Source organism: Mus caroli, unplaced genomic scaffold (genome assembly GCF_978045245.1).
Source record: "Mus caroli unplaced genomic scaffold, Mus_caroli_1 scaffold_7, whole genome shotgun sequence".
Classification (NCBI taxonomy): domain Eukaryota; kingdom Metazoa; phylum Chordata; class Mammalia; order Rodentia; family Muridae; genus Mus; species Mus caroli.
Window position 1 is genome coordinate 14450283 of NW_028227262.1, and position 20389 is coordinate 14470671.

The 20389-nt window shown below is 45.9% G+C and overlaps 1 pseudogene; it reads left to right on the plus strand.

Annotated features, from left to right (window-relative positions):
- Positions 1-20389, plus strand: part of LOC110295827 (KH homology domain-containing protein 4-like) — a 28101-nt pseudogene that overhangs the window by 2293 nt on the left and 5419 nt on the right.

Below are 20389 nucleotides of genomic sequence, written 5' to 3' on the forward strand. Positions count from 1 at the left end.
CCCGTGCACTTTCCATAGTGAAAAGATAAAAGGATGTCCCTGTGCGTGTAATACAAATGACATGAAATAGTGCACGTTACAGTTTGAAAACTTTGCAACTGGGCATGGTGACACACCTGTAAAGTCAGTACTCAGGAGGCGGTGGCAGTTTGGAGATCTAGTTCAGTGTGCCAGCCTGGGTTGTGTAAAGAGGGTTTACACAACCCAGGGTTTTTTGGTTGGTTGGTTGGTTGGTTGGGTTTTTTTGGGTTTTTTGTTTGTTTTTTTTTTTTTTTTTTGTAAATAGGATCCAGGGAGATGGTTGGGTGGTGAAGTGCTTGTTGAACAAGTGTGACAACTTCAGGTCAGATCCTCAACACCCTATAACAGTTGGGCATGACTGCACGCTCCTGAAGTCCCAGCGCTTGGTTGGGGGACAGCAGAATTTGGGGTTCTGTGTCCAGCCAGACTAGCAGAAACATTGAGTTTCAGATTCAGTGAAGAGTGCTCGTTGGTTTTTTTATCAGCTTGAGAGAGCTCAAGTCGTCTGGGAAGAGGAGCCTCAATTGAGAAGACGTCTCTATCATCAGGCTGGCCTCTGTGCAAGCCTACAGAGCATTTTCTTGAATGATGACTGGTATGAGAGCTTGTTGTGGGTGGTGCCACTCCTGGCCACGTGACCCTGGGTTGTCTGATAAAGCCGGCTAAGTGAGCCCTGGGGAGCAAGCCAGTAAGCAGTGCTCTTCCCTGGCTTCTCCTTCAGTTTCTGTCTCCAGGTTCCTGCCTTGAATTCCTGCCCTGACTTCCCTCCATGATAAAACTGACACACATTGGTCACACCAATAAGATGCAAACTAAGACCATGTCTCAAAAAAAATTAAAAATAAAAAAATTAAAAAGGTAGAGAGTCATAGAGGAAGACTCCCCAAGACAAGCTCTAGACTCCACGTGTGTAGTCACACATATGTACACGCACATGTATATACCACAGACAACATTATAAGTTTAGAACTCTGCTTTAAATGGTATGGGTATTCTAAGTGCCCCATGCACACCTACACACATATACACACCTAACAGATACCCCTTAACCTGTGTGACATCTCTCCTCTCCTCTTCAGAAGCCCAGCTTTGCAGATGGATTTCCAGTGGGAAGCAGATACCAAGAATCCATGCTCCCTGGCTTTTATCCAGCTTCTGTGCCTTGTCCCCCTCAGGTGTCTCCTTCTTGTCCATTTCCCCACTTGAGCCTAAGAGCTACAGCTCAGAATCAGATCTCTCAAACTTAACCTGCCTTCCTTCCCCCGCCCAATTTATTTTAGTATTTCTTTTGGGGAGGAGGAGTCTTCAGGGGGGAACAGTCTAATTCTAATCCGGGCTAGCTTGGAATTCACTGAGGTTGAGGAACAATGGGTCAACCCTCCTGCCTCTGCTCCCTCTCAATTTAAAGGAAACAAACAAGCAAACACCTCAAAGCAGTCACGGAAGGAATTCAGGATGCTCACCTCTGCCACAGAGAGCACCTGTGAGCTTCTCTCCAGTTAGCAGTAGACTGAATATCTTGGATGCCAAAACACCCACTGAAATCATTATAGAAAGTACAGATTCCCCAGGACTCCCTGGCTTCCAAACTTGGCTTGCCTCCAAGTAAAGTCAAAGAAAGGTGACTGGAGAGGTGACCTGGAACAGCCTGTCACGCCTGACAGTGCCTTCTCTGAATAGAAAATATTGTTCTAGAAATCACAACTGAAGCCGCATTGATCCCCAAGTGGGCGGGCATCTCCATCACTTACAGAAGGAACCTGTGGGAGGTTGGTCTGGTGCTACTTTGTATTCAAATGCTAAACTCTGTGGCCCAAGACACAAGACAGGATGGACCAGGAGCACATGCGGAGTGAAAGAACCCCAGGGGACAGGCTGGTGGAACAAGAATAACCCACGAAGACACAAACACAAAGTACTTGGGGAGCTCCCCTGGGAAGCAGCCATTCTAGCACTTAGAGCATTAGACGAGGGGTAATCCCCCAGTAATTGCACAAAAGCTAAATAAATAAATCATAATCTGAGTCTCATTCATTTGTAAGCTAGACAGGGAAAGGAACAATTCAATTATTTTACAGGAACCCACAAGTGTCACTTCTTGCTGTCTTTGTGACGCACCTGGCTGGCATCAATTTAAACCTCGAGTGTCCTGCCCTTAATCAAAGGAAGGTCAAGTCATGCTCTCAAATGCTTCTTATTCTGTGGATACCATAGACACTTCTGTTGGTCCTGACCAGCCTCCTAGTGGGTTTCCTGGCTTCCTCTGGGATCCAGCACCATGGAGTCCACCAGCAGCTGCCACCCATTGCTCTCGGTAGGCTGGGGCTGCCAGGCTCTCTGCCTCCTCTCAGAAGGCTTCTGGTATCTCTCACAGATCCACACCACATCGGGGTTAGTGCTGTGAGAACATCAAAGTCCTGAGGTACAGTGGAAAGTGGAGAACACTGGCTCCCTCCTCCTAGGTTACATTATGAGGAAATTGCGTGCACTCTTCTGTCTATTCTTCAAGGTCAAACAGCGTACTTTCATCAGCCATTTCCAATTTTAGTGGGTGAGTCAACCAGGGGAAAGCAATTGCCGTAACAAACAACCTCCGTAGTACAGGGATTTTAGAGAATACAAATGCATTGCTAGTTAAGTCACAAAGTAGGGGGGCAGGGCAGGTGACACTAGGCTCTGTTTTTCCCTGTCGGTCAGGGGTCTGGGCTCCTGTCTGGGGTTTCTACATCTTAGGGCCTTGGAGGCCTCTTTGGGTCATGTCATCCCAGCTCCTGCTGGTGTCCTGGAGAAGCTTGCATTCTGTTGTGTCAAGAATGTCTCACGGTTGAAGAATACAGGCTTCAAACAGTATGACAGCAAGCAGCGCTAATCCCAGTGCCTGAGAGACTGAATCAAGGGCATTGTGAGTGTGAGGCCAGCCTGGGCTACCTAGTGAGTTCCTGGCCATGTTAGAGCAGCATGGTGAGACTTGTCTCAAATAAGCAAACTAAATAAATAAAGGAAGCTTGAACCCTTCATAAGACAGAAAGATCCCAGGCTTTGTCCTGCTAGAGACTAAGGCTTTGTCCCTGAGCCGAGGTTGTCCTCCTGGCTTAGGAGCTTGCCACTGTGTCTAAAATAAAGCTGTCCCTAAGGAGCTGGAGAAATGGTTCAGTGGTTAAGAGCACTGGCTGCTCTTCCAGAGGACCAGGGTTCAATTCCCAGCACCTATGTGGAAGTTCACAACTGCAACTTCAGTTCTAGAGGATCTGACACCCTCACAGAGACAGACACCAATGCATATGAAATAAAAATAAATAAATCATTTTTTAAATTATTCCAAAAAAAAAACCAAACAAACCTGTCCCTAGAAGCAATTCCTGCCTCTGGTGAAAGTCTTCTGAAGGCCAAGGACCAGCAGAAATGCTGGGGCTAAAGAGAGAGAAGCAGGCAGGAATCAGTACCAGGGAAGAGACCTGAAAACGGAAAGAAAAGACCATAACAAATAACAGCAGGGAGATGGAGAGAACCCCAAAAAGCAGCTCAGTAAAGGACATTTGGGGGTTAAATGCAAATGTCAAGGAACCTGAGAAATCAGTCTTGCATCAGGAACTTGGAAGACAGCCTTGGCCTGTGGCTTATTCACTTCTTATAGGGCACTTGAGTCAGACCCGGAGTAGCACAGCTGGAGAGGACAAACAGGTTCCTGTTCTCAGAGTGTCCTTTAATAAAGCACAAAGATGCATCAGCTCAGATTTATACACACCTGGATCTACCCAGACTCTTAAGTGATTTCTAGGCCCCGAGATTTAAACAAAAGCATCTTAACAAGCCTCTAGCTGGGACATCTCTGTGAGAATAACAAGACGATTAAGGAGAGATCCATCCAGTCCAACTGAGATCCACGCACCCGAGCACGTGTGCTCACACACACACACACACACACACATGCACACACATTACAGAAGTTATTTTTTTATCCCATTTTTAAACTAATTAGTTACCCATTTCCTCCTTCAAACTTTTATTTAAGTTACAACTTAAGACTAGGTAGCTTTGAGGCTAGAGATGTAGCTCGGCTGGTGAGAATGCTTATCTAGCAAGCACAAAGCCCTGGGTTAAATCCCCAGGCGAAGGAGGTTCATGCCTTTAAACTCTGAACTGGGGATGTGGGAGTGGAGGCTGAGGCCAGCTGGGGATATCATAGTGGGGCCGTGTAAAAACAAAACAAGGCAAAAAGCAAGCAAACAACCCCCAACCTCCCCAAAAGATTAGGTTCCTGTCCTACTTTGATGTGGTCGGAGGTCAGAAAATGAATTTCCAAACTGTGGTGCTTTGACAGGTGGAGTTCTTGAGTGCACAGACACTGGAGGTCTTTAGAAGCAGCCTCAGAACCAGGGTGTCTCTGATCTCCCTACCATAACCTGCCTCTTGTCTTTGTTCTTTCCCAAGATGAATCCTAGAAGCCAAACTTCTTCTCCCCCAAGGCAGGCCATAGAAAATGATTCCTCTAATCTCCCCACCCCCCTTCCTGTATAGGGAGCTGGAGATGATAACTTCTCTGTGTAACACTGCAGTGGGCAGCTCTTTCCAGCACGATCCTGCTCCATACAAAGGGAGGAAGAGGGAGGCTGAGAGTCAGAGGCCAAGAACTGAATAGAGTGGCCATGCTGGGTTCATCTACGTGGTCTCACCCAGTTACTGCGGTGTCTTCTGTGCATTCACATTTCTATACCTCTCTCCAGGAGAGGAAGGAAATAAAATCCCCGAGTCGAGGAAACAGAATTTCAGGTACTGTAATACTTAAGATGTCTGCCTACCGAGTGAGCCCATGAGTTCTCAGTGAGTCCAGGCTGGCAGTTTCAGACTGAAGCCTCCACGTTGCAGCAGAAAGGCCTGTATTCTGGGCGTTACGTTTCGGGGCGTTCTTTGGGGTGTCCTACTTGAGAACTTTATGGGCCCCTTCCAGTGCCTGAGAACAGCTAGGTGTGTTGGCCCTGTAGCAAACTGCAGTGGAGTGTCCTTCCACAGGGCTGTCTCAGAGTGGCTCTTTCACCCTGCCTCCACCCAACAGCCCATGAATTTAGTGTTTTGTTTAACATCAGACTGTAAGAAGGAAGCCTAACTAGAAAGTGACTCAGTCTCTCACCCTACACAGCCACCCTACCTCATTTCCACCCAGGTTCAGTATCAGCCCTGGTGACAGGAATTTATGTACAGGTGTGGTTTTAAAAATACAGGAACCTAAGAGTTGGATGGAGCTCAGAAGTCTACGGATCAAATCCACAGCAAGTAGCAATTGCTTCTGCAGCCTGACACACCATCTCTTTGGACTCCACTAGTCTTTGAGAGCTCACGTGATGTGGTCAGTGTCCACTGTTGTAGTTGTTTGCTTGTTTGTTGCTGTGACAAAATATCCAACAGAAGAAACTTAAAGGTGGAGGCTGTTGTGGAATTATTACCCTGGGGGCCGTTGCCTTTAAATACCTAGTGGGGGTTCTACCCCACTTCAGCCATCTAGTTCCCAAATGAAAGACAAAGAAAGCGTTAGATTTATAATAAGCTTGAAAGCACTAGAGCTGGGCAGGTACCAACCCTCTATGCTATTTTGTGTACTTGCCTGAGATATCACTGGCCACATCCTGCCTGGGCCACTCCTACTCCATCAGGCTAGGTCTTTTGGCCATGTGCTCAAGATCTACACTACCCCATGCCAACTTCCTTCTTCTTCCTAGTGCCTCAGACCCCCCAGCCCGAGAACTTTCCATATGCCTCCCTCTCCTCTGCCCAACCCAGGCTAAGGTCATCTTTATTAAACAATCAAGGATAACATAGAGGGTAAGGTTTGTAGAACAAAATAAATTTAGCTTAAAGCTGTTTTCAAAATATCCATAATATCCCCATCTCTCTCTCTCTCTCACACACACACTCTCGTCCCTTTACCTCAAGTGTATTCGATCTTGTCTTGTTGAGCAGTCTTTCCGTTGAGGCTAAGTTCTTCTTTAGGAATCAAAGCCACACATCTCTGGAGATGTGGCCAGTGATGTAATGAGTGCAGAAGGGTTTCCTCCTGCTCCTGGGCTGTAAATAATGAAAGATCTTAGATACGGAGTCTATAAGCTGGCCTGGGGAGATGACTCAACAAATACAGTCGCTTGGTGCTCAGGCCTGATGACCTGAGTTGACCCCACAGCCCCCTCCAGCCTCCTGAAGCACACCAGTGACACAAACCAGAGCTTGCTTCTGTGTACACACACACAAACACAATATCTTTTGTAAATTAATAGTATGATAGTAGGGGCTTAAAGACCAAAGACTGTACCCCATACACATCTCTTCCTTCTTTGCTTGAGGTGTGGCCATGTGTCCACATGTAGCCCAGGCTACCCCAGGATGATCTTGATCTCCAATACACCAGACTTTCCCTGGCTGGCATTCTAGGGATTTTAGAAAAGAGAACATATCTGGGACCACAAGACTCCTCCCATCACAGACACACCCTCTGTTCTCCTCCTCTGCTGCCTTCAAGTACACCGAGAGTTTGTCCCCTTTTGGAAGAGCAAAGCCCCTTTGTGCTCTCCGGAGCCAGCCCCAAAGAAGAGGAAGCACCCTGGAGAAAGGGCTAGTTCCTGAGAGTTTTGCATCTATCTTAAGTAACCCCTTTCTAATTGTTGTTTTTCCCAAGATTGACTTATAAGGTTATGCGTTGCCATTTAGATACTGGGATCCAGACCATCTCTCCAGCCACTATTTTTTTTTTCTAACTAGCCTTAATTTAACTCAGTCCACTTCATTTTGATGTTTACTTGGATGTTTTGTTTTGCTTGTTTGTTTGAGACAGGGTTCATTCTGTAGCCCGGAGAGTCATCTGCCATTTAATAAGAAAGGCTAGGGATTTGAGACATTCATGTATAGTTTCAAAAAATTGATTAATGAATTGTAATGATATGAAAGACTGCCCAACACTTTTATTAAACTGCACACCAAAACAAGATGTCTGAGCTTCATTGTCAAGCTGACTGGATTTAGAGCCACCTGGGAGACACAGCTCTCAGTGTGTCTGTGAGAGAATTTCCAGAGAATTTTAAATGAGATGGACAACATACCCAGATTGTGGCTGGCATCCTCCTCGCAGGACAGGTTCCCACAAACCCAAAACAAAAGAGAGAAAAAGAAGTGTGGCGAGTCCCAGTCACATGACTCTGACCGCAGGAATGCCTCCATGATGACTACGTTCTCTTAAATCATGAGCCAAAGAAATGCTTTCTGTAAGTTGCCTCTGATGTGCATTTTGTCACAGCAATAAGGAAAAATAAGCTAATACAGAAGCAGCCCCAGGAGAAAAGTTTTCTTTGGCCCTCGATGCCTCTGACCCACCAGTCTCTGCTGACACAGCCCAGAAAAGTCTAGATTTCTCTTTCCCAAAGCAAATCATAGAAACCAGAATGCTCCCTGAAGCCAACCAATCCCCAAAATAGCTACATTCCCTCTGTCTTTCTGAATAGGAACTGACCATAAATAAACTCCCGATCAACCACCATCAGGGCTGTCTCTGGTTTTCTGGTCTTCATGATATCCATCAAAGGAATTCAGACAGGACAGACACAGTGTGGTCAGTAGATGACTGCAGAGGAGAGGGGGCCTCAGGGCAGGAGTGGCACTGGCTTTGTGGAATTTATCAATTTTTAAGAACAGATGGCTTTTCCTGCCGTGCTTATTCCTGTCCAAGTGATTGATGGGCTCGTTTGATTGATCTTTATGGAAGGAAGCACTGATGCCCATTGTCAGCTCTCGGAAACCAGTGTCTAGATGATGATCTTGTAACATTTAGATAATTTTGTATTAGTGACCCTCCAGTGGGCTCAAAATGTCACCTCTCCACCCGAGGACAGAGGTGTGACTCAGGGTCCATTCTTTCCTCGAGCAGTGTTTCTGTTTGGTTGGTTTTAGTTAGGTTGGTTTTTTTGAAACTAGTTTTCTCTTTGTAGCACTGGCTGTCCTGAAACTCACTTTGAAGATCAGGCTGCCCTCAAACTCAGAGATGATTTGTCTCAGCCTCCCGAGTCTTACAGTGTCTATTCTAGGTTCTACAAGCTGCCAATCATGAATGACCTCCAAGCCTGCTAGTAATTAGGAGCCGTTGAAATGGTTCTGAGGGTAAAGGGGCTTGCTGCCAAGCCTGAAGACCCGAGCTTGATCCTAAGGTCCCAAATGCTAATCCTAAAAGCTGTCTGACTTCTACAAACATGCCACCTTATATCCTATATTCATGCTAATATGAACACACAAGTGCACATGCACACACACATGCACACACACACAAAAGCTCATACACAGATAAGCACACACACACACACTCTCTCTCATGCACAGGCATACAGGCATGCACACACACTCACACACACACACACACACTCTCTCATGCACAGGCACACAGGCAAGCACACACACACTCACACACGCACACACACACACTCTCACACTCCAATGCACACACACACACTGTTTTTTTTTTTAATTTTAAATAAGCTAGTTAGGTAACACAACTTATTTGATTTTAAGTTGTAAGACTCACATTCCAGAAGTGACCCTGTCCCCCACAATCAGGAAGAAAAAAATGCTGTGACTGAAGAGCCAAAAGAGTGTGACACATGTGGCCTTGCTGGGCACCTGCCCTCCATGTTCTGCACGAGCTCCTACCCTCTCTGCTCACTCTGATCTACAAGTCTGCCCATGCTCCATCCAACCTAAGATGAAAAATGGATATTACCTGGGTCTTTGGGTCTTCGACCTAAAGGCTCCCATGTCAAATAAAATTACAGTTAATTAACCTTGTATGGCCTTTTTCGTTAGTCTGTTGCCAGTTGGTTTTGACTGTTTCAAATTTGAACATTCAGAGGGAAAAGTTGGAGTTCCATAGAGAAGGGAGGGGTCAGCATATGAGAACAAAGCCCAAGTATCATTGAGTGTGCTCTGTTCCTCCCACTGGGCTTGTGCATATGTAAAAAGCTTCTATAGCTGTAAGAAAAAAACTAAGCTGAGAAGGGAAGACAGCAGTCCCTCAAAGTTAAGAGCAAATGGCAAGAATATCAAGGTGATAGCTTCACCACAGAATGGAACCAGTCTGAGGACTTTAAAAACCCAGAGAAGCACTAGAGAGAGCATCTATGCTCTTGCAGATGGCCCAAGCTCAGTTCTCAGCACCCACACTGGAAGACTTACATCTCTAGCCCAGGAGTGTCCTAAGCTCCTTCCACAGGCACCTGCACTCACAGGCATGCACATGCTCACACACACACACACACACACACACACACACACACACACACACAATTAAAAATAATGAAAACGCTGGCTGGAGAGACAGCTCAGAGGTTAAGAGCAAGCATTGTTCTTCCAGAGAACCTAAGTTTGATTTCTAGCACACATGTCATGGCTCACAACCTCCTGTAACTCCAGAGGACCCCCCCACACACACACACACAGAGAGAGAGAGAGAGAGAGAGAGAGAGAGAGAGAGAGAGAACTGTTTAAAATATAATAAGTTATATCTTTTTTTAAAAACCTAAGTGAGTGGCTGAGCTTGCTCAACAGAGATGGCTCAGTGGTTAAGAGCACTGACTGCTCTTCCAGAGGTCCTGGGTTCAATTCCCAGCAACCACATGGTGGCTCATAACTATCTGTAAAGGGATCTGATGCCCTCTTCTGGTGTGTCTGGGGGAAACAACAGTGTACTCACATGTATAAAATAAATAAATCTTAAAAAAAAATTCAGTGGTTTGCTTGTTCCTCTAATAAGATATATTACTAGACAAAAATAGTATTACAAAAATATTTTAGCCCAATGTGATGATTCAGCCTGTAACCCTAGCTCTTTACATGCTGAGATAGGTTGGTGGGGGACAGGTTTCTATGTGTTCTAGGACAGCCTGGATTACAGAGAAGAGACCCTGTGACCCAAACAAAGATGAAACATCAAAGATTCTTGAATTATATCTGTGGATTATATTGTTAACGATCATTGACAATTATCATTACTAGTATGAAACTGTACATATGTACAATGATAGACTACAGTAAGTTATTGGACTTGATTATTAAGTTATTGAGCTTGATATTTTAAACTATTCTATATGTGCATATACATAGACTTGAGCAATAAGTAAGTTAATGAATAAAGAAACACAAATTGAAGAAGTTAGGTGAAAGAAAAATTTGTCTGGTTTAGACATATGAGTCCCAGGGAGGTGTGGTGGTCCATATCTGTAATTTCCATATTTGGGAGGTAGAGGCAGGAAGATCAGTGTTAGCCTGGAATGTGTAAAACTTGGTCTCAAAAAGAAAACAAGAAAGAATTATGAGCTGTGACCTGTGACACGCCTTCTTGTTTTTATTAACCTAATATTATGTCTTTACAAGGACACCTAGCGTGGTTCCATCTAAGGAGCTCTAAGGACCTCTAGGGACAACTTTGATCCCTAATCACATTTGCCTCTGGAGCTTCGGTGACTTTTGTGGTTTCCTTGGTGAGCAGGAAGTCTGCATGCCTACTGGGGATAGAAAACAAGGAAGACGCTAGAACCTGTGATCAAGAAAGCTCTAGGAAGCAGTCTGAAGGGAGTCTTGTGACACAAAGACGGGGGCATTCCCCCATGGGAACAACTGCAATAGACAGAGCCACTGTCACACAGTATACTAATATTTTACAATTGTAGTTTTAGAAAATCCTCATTGATCGACTTGGAAGCTTGTGTAAAATGACTAAGTCAGCCACACGTGCATCTAACCCCAGCATTCCTAATGTGGTCAGGGAGCACATGAGTTCCAGACCAGACTGGGCTACACAGCAAGATACTGTACTGAGAGAGGGGGACATGGAGAAGGAAGGGACAGAGACAGACAGACGGAGATAGAGAGGGGTGGGGAAGGAAATCCTTGTTCTAAAGCTGGAAATGTGAGCGCTGACATCCCCTGAGCAGTCTCTGAATAAGAATGTACAGGATTACGTTTAAGATAACCAACTGCAAGCATTTCTTCCCTTGAAGCAGCAGTTCCTGGGGGTTCCTAACAGCTACCAGACGCTTCCGTGGTGGCCATGAGGTAAGCTGCTAAGGTGTTTTTCTCAGACAACCCTGGGCATGGTGGTCCACATCCACCTTCTCATCATCCAGGAGGCCAAGGCTAACACACTGCTGTGAGATCCAGGGCAGCCTGGGCAACAGAGCAAGACTTAAAAAAGAAACAAACAAAAAAGGTCCCATGTGTGATGTCAAGAATGAAAAGTGGCAAGTGTGAAAACTATGACACTGGGGAGTCTTCTTCCTAGATGCTAGATGTCTTGAAGAAAAAAAGAACACAGATGAATCTCTGAGTTCAAGGCCAGCCTGGTCTACAGAGCTTGCTCCAGGACAGCCAGAGCTACTCAGAGAAACCCTGTTTCGAGCCCCATCAGCACCCCAAGGAAACAGGATGAGAAAAGATTGTGACGATGGCTCAGGGGGAAGAGGGTCTACTTCTCTCTTCCTCCAGCACCAGCCAGATCCGACGCCCCCTGCTGGCCTCCGTGGGCATCAGCACAGGTGGCATACATACAAAGTAATAATGATAAGAAGAGGAAGAGGACAAGGAGAGAGAGAGAGAGAGAGAGAGAGAGAGAGAGAGAGAGAGAGAGAGAGAACAGATGGGCTTAGGTTAAGCAGACAGCCTAAGGCACTGTAGGAGTGATACACTTTCCTAGGTACGTTTTAAATAGGCTCCTATCCTTTATAGCCACAGGGCAGAGTCTGCTGGAAAAGCAGTCCTAGGGTGTAAGCAGCAGCCTTGAAGAGTTCAAGAAGTACTGCAGGACAGCCTGACTGGCAGGTCTTGTATATCAAGGTCAAGAGCCTCCTGCTGTGATAGTGGTGAGATTCAGAGACCGAAGATGAGGATATTTGGGTGCATAGACCTGGCAGCCTTGAACCATTAGGGCCCACCCCATCCTCCAGACTGACAAATGCTCCTCCCTCCCCATCCTCCAGACTGACAAATGCTCCTCCCTCCCCATCCTCCAGACTGACAAATGCCCCTCCCTCCCCATCCTCCAGACTGACAAATGCTCCTCCCTCCCCATCCTCCAGACTGACAAATGCTCCTCCCTCTCCATTCTCCAGACTGGCAAACGCTCCTGCTACCCTTGCAAAAGGAGAACCACTTCCAGTCCATGGGAGAAACCAGAGTGGACAGCACCTAGAGCAAGGCTTCACACAATGCTGTTAGTCCCCTCCTTGAGACCTAGGCTAATTTTCCGAGCTAGCTCAAACTACGGTGGATTAGTCACTATTCGAGCCCCTGGACTGCACAACTAATTTACCACAACCTAATTGCCAGTCAATACTATCCAGACATAAAAAAAAAAAGACACAATTGTATCATTTCTGACAACAGGAATCATCTCGGAAGACATTATGTTGTGTGCAATAAGCCAGAAGACACGGAAAGGCAAAATGTGCATGATCTGGTAGGGTGTGGACTCTAAAATAGTAGTTGTCATGAAGAATAGAAGTGTGGTTATTAGTCACAGGGACTGAGAGAAGGGGTCAGTCGGTACCACGTTACAGGTAAGTAGGAAGGCAAATTTCAGTATGCGAGACCACAGCTATAGTTAGGAAGTGGGAGGAATGTGTTTTGGATTTTAGAGACAGGGTCTTGGGGTGAAACCCAACCCTAGGCAGACCTAGAACTCACTATCCAGGTTACCCTAAGTTCATGGTGATCTTCCTGTACTAGGATTCTAGAGATGAGCCACCGTATCAGGCTTATTTATTATACGTTCCAAACTGATTAGAAGAAAGGATTTACCAGGTCCTCACAACCAATAAATGATAAGCATCTGAGGAAATGGATGCTCATTGTCTTCTGTGATTATCACATGATCTTTTTATGCGTGGGAAGTTATCTCCTGTGATTATCACATGATATATTTATGTGTGGGAAGTTATCTCATGTGATTATCACATGATGTACTTATGTATGGGGAGAGTACGTTGTTGGGCTGGGGCGCTGGCTCAGCAGTAAAGAGCACTTGTTGCTCTCCCGGGGGACAAGTTTGGTTCCCAGACCCACGTCAGGAGATCCACAGCTGCCTGTACCTTCAGTTGCAGAGGGTCTGATACTCTCCTCCAGCTTCTGTAGACATCTACACACTCGTATACAAATGAAAATAAAACTTAACACACACAATAAAACAGTCCATTGTTTCCCCCAAATTATGGGTGTTCATTACTGTTCTTGTCACTGTGACAAAATACATGAGAAGCAGTGTAAGGAGAGAAGGGCTTGTTTTCACTCACAGTGGACAGGCAAGGCAGTCAGAGCCTGAGAGGCTGCTCACATCCACAGTCAGTCAGGCAACAGAGAAAGGCAGGCACTGATGCTCAGGGGACCTCCTCCTTCTTCCCACTTCACTCAGTCTAGGGTCTCAGTCCTTGAGATGGTGCTGGCCACTCTCAGAGTGAGTCATAGCTCCTCAAGTAGACCACTCGGGAAACTGCTCAGATGTGCCTAGAGATGTGTCTCCTGGGTGATTCTAAATCCCATCAAACTGACAATGAAAATTAACTGCCACCTTACGCATAATGATTGCATCAATTAGAAATTATTTTAGGGCTGGACATGTGGCTTAGCAGCTAAGATCAATTGCTGCTCCTGCGGGAGACCTGGGGTTGATTCCCAGCATCCACATGCTGGTTTATCACTTTCTATAACTCCAGTTCCAGGGGATCTAACACCCTCTACTGACCTCCAGGAGCACCCGTGAATGCGTGTGACACACATGCATGTGTGCAGGCAAAACACTCATACACATAAATAAATAAACTTAAAAATATTTTAAATATTAAAAAGAAAAAAACCTTGGACCTGGCTATCATGAGTCAGAAGAAACAAATACGCGTGGAGAACTCAAGGACACTGGACTGAAGAGAGCCAGATACAAGGAGATGAGCAGTTGCTGATTTGCCTTGACTGAGTGTTGATGCCCTGATAAGGACATCCGACTTCAGCCTTAACACAAAGTTGTGATGGCCTGGATACAACAACAGTCTGCTGTGATCAAGAGAGGCAGGGACAGCCTGGGCAGTATCAAGAAAGGAACCTGTAGCCAGGTATGGAGGCTGATGTCTCTAATCCCAGCACTCAGGAATCAGAGGCAAGCAGAGCTCTGAGAGTTCCAGCTACACAGTGAGATCCTATCTCAATAGGAAGGGAGGGAGGGAGGGAGGGAGGGAGGGAGGGAGGGAGGGAGGGAGGGAGGGAGGGAGGGAGGGAGGGAGGGAGGGAGGGAGGGAAGGGATCCCTGCTGTGTGCACTACTGCCCAGCCATCACTTAGTAACTGTCTCATCAAATCAACTGCTGTGCAATTGGGATCCACGTGTCCAGACAACCTTTATTTTACTTAGTAGTGGCCTCAGAGCGTAAGATGGTGGCAATTCAGGCAGATCAACATTAAGCTGTATGCAGTACAGTGCCTCCCTAAATAAAAACGTAAAATTCTCCCCTTAAGAAAAGCAAAAAACAAAAAAACATTTGTTGAAATTGCTCAGACTTATATTTGTATCACTAATCTCATTGTGTTTGTTTGTTCATTTGTTTGGTGTGTGTGTGTGTGGGGGGGGGTGATATGAATGAAGGGGTTCATGGTGCCACAGTACATTGTGGAGATCAGAGGATAGTTTTATGGAGTCGCGTCTCCCCTTTCACCTTGACGTGGGTCCCAGGGATGAAACTCAGGTCACCAGGCTCTCATGGCAAGCGCCGTCACCCACCGAGCAATCTCTGACTCCTTTACGGTTGCTCTTCTCTTGTTACGCCTAGTTTACAGATTAAACTCTATCACACATGTGCACGTGTCAGAAGACATGGAGCTTACATAAGAATGATGCTCTCTAGGGTTTCGGGGGTTCACGGGGAGCCTTGGAACATGTTCTCTGTGGATATAGGATGTGGGAAAACTACTATACCACACCTGTCCCTCCAAGAATTAAAGTCACTTAAAGTCCCTCCAAGAAGGGAAAGGGTAGTAGGCGATGATCATGGTCTCATCATAGTCTTGTTTCCTTTGCCTGTTTAACTTTGAAAAAAGCACAGTTAAAAACAAAAACAAATAAAAACAAACAAACAGTCGCTGGCTTTTGTGATACTACTTTGAACATAAAGATGGAACTAGGCAACAGTGCCCTTGGCTGTTTGTTGGGACTATTAAAACAACACTATTGTCCTGATCTCTAAATTGGGCCTCTCCCCCCCCCCGAGACTCCCCCCCCCCCCCGAGAAGAAAAGGGTCAAAAGCGGGCCACCGACACATGGATTCTGAGAACAACCACAGGATGTTCCAGCCCTAAGTCATCGCCGATGTCCTGACCACACCCTGATACCACCAAGTTCCTGCTTCCCTGTGTAGCTGCCAAAACAAAGAATTTCTATTGCCCCCGCCATGAGTACTTCTCCTTTTGCTTGTATTGTCCTACCCCTCCCACTGATAAGTATTTGTACTTCCCCTTTTGCTTGTGCATTTAAACCTCTGGCCTGGCTAATACATTTGGGGCTTTGATGCATTCCAGAACGGTTTCCATGTCATTATCCGCACAAGGCCCTCTTCTCTCTCTACCCCCAACTTGGTTCTTAGGAGGAGGTCCCCTTGAGACCCTCGAATAACTGGACCTGCTGGACGGGTCAAGTGGCGCCCGAACTGGGACACGAGGTACGACTGCCCTTCGGACAACGGATTAAAGAGGTACCGCGCAGTCAGGGAAACAGTGGGACAGTCCACAGCCACTTCGCTCAAGTGTCAAGGACAGACATCAGGAGGTAAGCATAGGCATTCAGTTGTTGTCCCATTAACCATGGGGAATTTAGTCAAGAGATGAAGGGTTCTCTTAAGGAGAGAGGGATAAGAGTTTAAAATAAGGAATTTGATAAAATATTTTTGTTTTGTGGACGAGAGATGTCCATGGCTGGTATTGAATGGTTCTAAAATACACCCTTTAACTTAAAATAAAGTAGGATCTGTATTAGAAGGTTTAGCAGGGAAAGGCTACTTGATACCCAATGAATGAAATAAAGTTGTTCAGTCTGTCCTCACTAGAGGCCAATATTTAACTTGGAAGTCAGAGTTTAGGGCTGCCCTGAGAAGTAAAACCAAAAGTTTAGATATAAATGGTATGATCAAGCTTTGTAATGAAGTAGATGTGTTTTCTCAACAAGTTTCTAAGTCTATTAACCTGGCCATTGGGGCTGCTCTACAACTAAATAAAGGAGAAAAAACTTGCTATAGATGCAACCAACCTGGACGTTTTGCTAGGGAATGCCCTACACAAAGACAGAGCACCCTAGTAACTGCGGTCCAGGGAAACGGCCAGAGGGCCCCCCTGCGAGGCCTGTCTCCCCTATTAACAACTGCAGACAACCCCCTAGCCCCCACGGGAGATTGTGCAGGGTTCCAACAGAGAGCACAGCGAGCTCGGGAGTGCGGCCTTCGTCCCGAGCCCTTCATGGCCTCTGCCCTTGCAGGGTGAGCCCGAGGGGCCCGAGAGCAGCCTTGGTCCCTACCCTGCAGATGCCAGGAGCCCTCGCCCTCGAGGCAGCCACTGGCTAGGCCTGAAGGCCAAGGCTGGGCCTTCAGGGCTTCTGCGGCCTAAGGCGGCGGGTCTGAGCAAGAACATTCTGCCATCACAGGCCCACCCGTGGCCGAGCACTCAGACCTGGATGAACCGAGGCCTCGATGGGCCTAGACGAAGGGGGGAGGGGGCTCTTCCACTGATTTACTGTGGTCTATTTTGAATGCTTGTGCTTTAGCCTTATTTAGAAATTGTACCCTGCTTTCAGATGCTAGGCAGCTTCCCTTCAAGTCAGTTCAGCTTACCTTGACAGAACTCTCTGGGGTAAAAAGTTGTGCGTTGGGCCCAGACATGCTTCCGCTGAGGCCCTTGCTAGAGATTTGCAATAACACATTTAGAGTAAATAAAAATGGGTTTTAAAGAGACTTCATAAAGGTCAAAATATAGCTCAATTCTTACTGTTACCTATTTACAACTCCCCAATCCTACGTTGTGTCAAAAAATTCATAGATTAGGTTTTATTAGAAGTTAAGAAATCATTTCCTAAAACATTTATAATTCATTTTGTCAATGGTATTTTTGTTGGTTGCAAAAAATAGAGAGCTGGACAGGTCAGCTGTTCCTCAAGTAATCTCAGAAATAAAGTGGACCAAACGTTTAGATTCGTGTGTGTGTGTGTACAGTTGTATGTGTGCACCCTTCCATGTATCTGTATGTGTGCAGTTTTAAAGATTTATTTGTTTTATGTAAGTACACTGTCACTGTCTTCAGACACACCAGAAGAGGGCATCGGGTCCCATTACAGATGGTTGTGAGCCACCATGTGGTTGCTGGGAATTGAACTCAGGACTTCTGGAAGAACAGTCAGTGCTCTTAACCCCTGAGCCATCTCTCCAGCCCTGTATGTGTGCATTTTAATGTGAGTAAATGTGGATGATACAGCACTCATTCACTGTCTCTCCCCTGGGCTGGGCTGCCTAGCAGGACCCCTGGATTGCTGCATTAGGGAGCTGTGCCCTCACCCTGCCCAGACTCAAGCCAGATCAGGTGTAGCCGAAGGGCTACAAGCTCCCCCGCATGACCACAGGGTGAGTGGGGCAGTGGTGGCTTCCCTGAGTTACAGTTACAGCTGGGGCCCGCACGCTGAGCTTGAGAATGTTGAAAATCTGCTTAACCTACTTCAAATCTTACAGGAAATCTGTGCGTGTGTTGGGGGGTGGGGGGCTGGCCCTGATTTAGACCCACACATGGAAGGGAATCCTGAGAAAAATGTCTACTTAACTAGTGTGCTAATTTTCTTGAACACAGTAGAAATTATCCTAGAGTCTAGCGTTTGAACTCTATTGTGCAGATTTACCAAACATTCTGATTGTCGTTGCTGTGTGACTCATTCCTCCAATGAGTCTCATAAAAAAGCAACTGTTTTTCTTATTCTCAGAGATCTTATGAATCAAGAATTCAGCCTAAGCATGGTGAAGAGACCACTTCTTCTGATATTTTTAATTTTGACTACTCATTTATTCATTCATTCACATTCATTCATTCATTCATTCATTCGTTGAAACAGAGTTTTACTATGCAGCTCTGGCTGTCCTGGAACTCATTATATAGACCAGGCTGGCCTCAGACTTACAGAGATCCCCTTGCCTCTGTCTCCCTAGTGCTGGAATTAAAGGTGTGTGCTACCACACCTGGCTGAGAATAAAATTTCTCTGTTTGCCAGTGTCACTGAAAACATTTAATGGTTGAGATTGTTTGTTTGTTTGTTTGTTTGAATTCTGAGACAGGGTCCTTGCCTCTCACCTCCTAAGCACAAGGATTGTAGGCACACACCACCACATCTGGCTAAAATAGGAAAGTTTGTAGTTTTAATCTTATTGTTTGCCTTTCTTTCTCTCCCTCTTCCTTCCTTCCTTCCTTCCTTCCTTCCTTCCTTCCTTCCTTCCTTCCTTCCTTCCTTCCTTCCTCCCTCCCTCCCTCCCTCCCTCCCTCTCTCTCTTTCTTTTTTTCTTTTCTTTCTTTTCTTTTATTCTTCTTTTAGACAAAGGTTTATGTACCCCAGGATGGTCTTGATCTTGCTATGTAGCTACATATGTATGACCTTAGACTCCTGTTACCCTGCCTCAACCTCCCAAGTGCCAGGATTACAAGTCTGAGCCTTCAAGCCAGGCAATTCTCTTTCTCTTTAAATTTTAAAAAATAAAAATGGTTTTATTTCATTATTATCTAAGTACCTTCCAAGAGGTAAGTGTACAAGTTACCATGTGAAATATGAGCTTTGGGAACCCCCTGCTGGCCTGGGCTGGGCTTTGGGAACCCCCTACTGGCCTGGGCTGGGCTTTGGGGATCCCCTGCTGGCCTGGGCTGGGCTTTGGGAACCCCCTGCTGGCCTGGGCTGGGCTGGCCTAGGCTGGGCTTTGGGGACCCCCTGCAGGCCTGGACTGGGCTTTGGGGAACCCCCTGCTGGCCTAGGCAATTCTTTACCTGCTTGTCTCAAATTTTGGACTGCACTGGCTTACCTTTTCCTAGAGAAGGGAGTCTTGGGGATTTGATCCACCATCTCGCACTACTAGGCAAATGCTCTATTACTGAGCTATCTTTCCAACCTCACCTGGGGTTATCAAAAAAGCTTTTCCATGTAGTCTTTCCATGTGGTTTGAACTTCATCAAATATGGTGGTCTTAAGCCATGAGCCTTCTTCATGGAGTATAGTGTGTCTATTCATTCCAGGTAGGACACTGATCTAGTTTTCTATTGTTGCTTCTCTTAAACACTGTCCATAAGCACCTAAGGGGAGTAAAGGGTTTACTTGTCTCACTTATCCAAGTCACAATCCATCAAGAGAAGTCAGCAAGAACTTGAAGCAGAAACCAGGAAGGAATGCAGCTTGCTGGCTTTCATCTGGGCTTGAGCTTGGTTAACTTTCTCATGCAGCCCACTGCCACCTGCCTAGGGAATGGCGCTGCCCACAGTGGGCTGTACTCTCCAACAATTAACAATCTAGATAATCCTCCACATGCCAATTTGATCTGAATCCCACAATTGAGACTCCCTTCTTAAGTAACCATATGCGCTGACAAGTTAGAGTTATTTAGGAAAGTTGACATTTCTTCATAAGAGGGAGAAAGTATTACTGATGGCCAGGGTCTGGGATAGGAGTTTTCAGGTTTTTTGGGGTTCTTACTCAAAGAACTGAAATACAGAATCACACAAAGTTGTAAAAGTAACAAGAAGACATTATTTAAAACACAGTAATAGGGCTGGAGAGATGGCTCAGAGGTTAAAAGCACTGACTGCTCTCCTGGAGGTCCTGAGTTCAAATCCCAGCAACTACATGGTAGCTCACAACTATCTGTAATGAGATCAGATTCCCTCTTCTGATGTGTCTGAGGACAGCTACAGTGTACTTACATATAGTAAGTAAATAAATAAATCTTAAAAAAAAAAACACAATGATAAAGCAGGTCAGACACACTGTCAAGACAGCTGGGGGCTCTGGTTGTTTCAAGCTTCCTTTTATGGGGTCCCAAGAGGAAAGTTTGGTTGCTAGAGGCATAGTGTGGGTGGTTTGCTGACTTATATTTTAAGATTTATTTTCTATTTATGTGTACAACTGGGTACCTATGTGAGTTTATGTGCACCCTATGAGCACAGGAATCCATGGAGGGCAGAGGGCATCAGAGCCCCTAGAACTAGGGTTACAGACAGTTGTAAACTACCGGGTGTAGAGGCTGGGGAACCAAGCTGGGTCCTCTACAAGAGCAGTAAGCAAGCACTCTTAGCCACTGAGTCA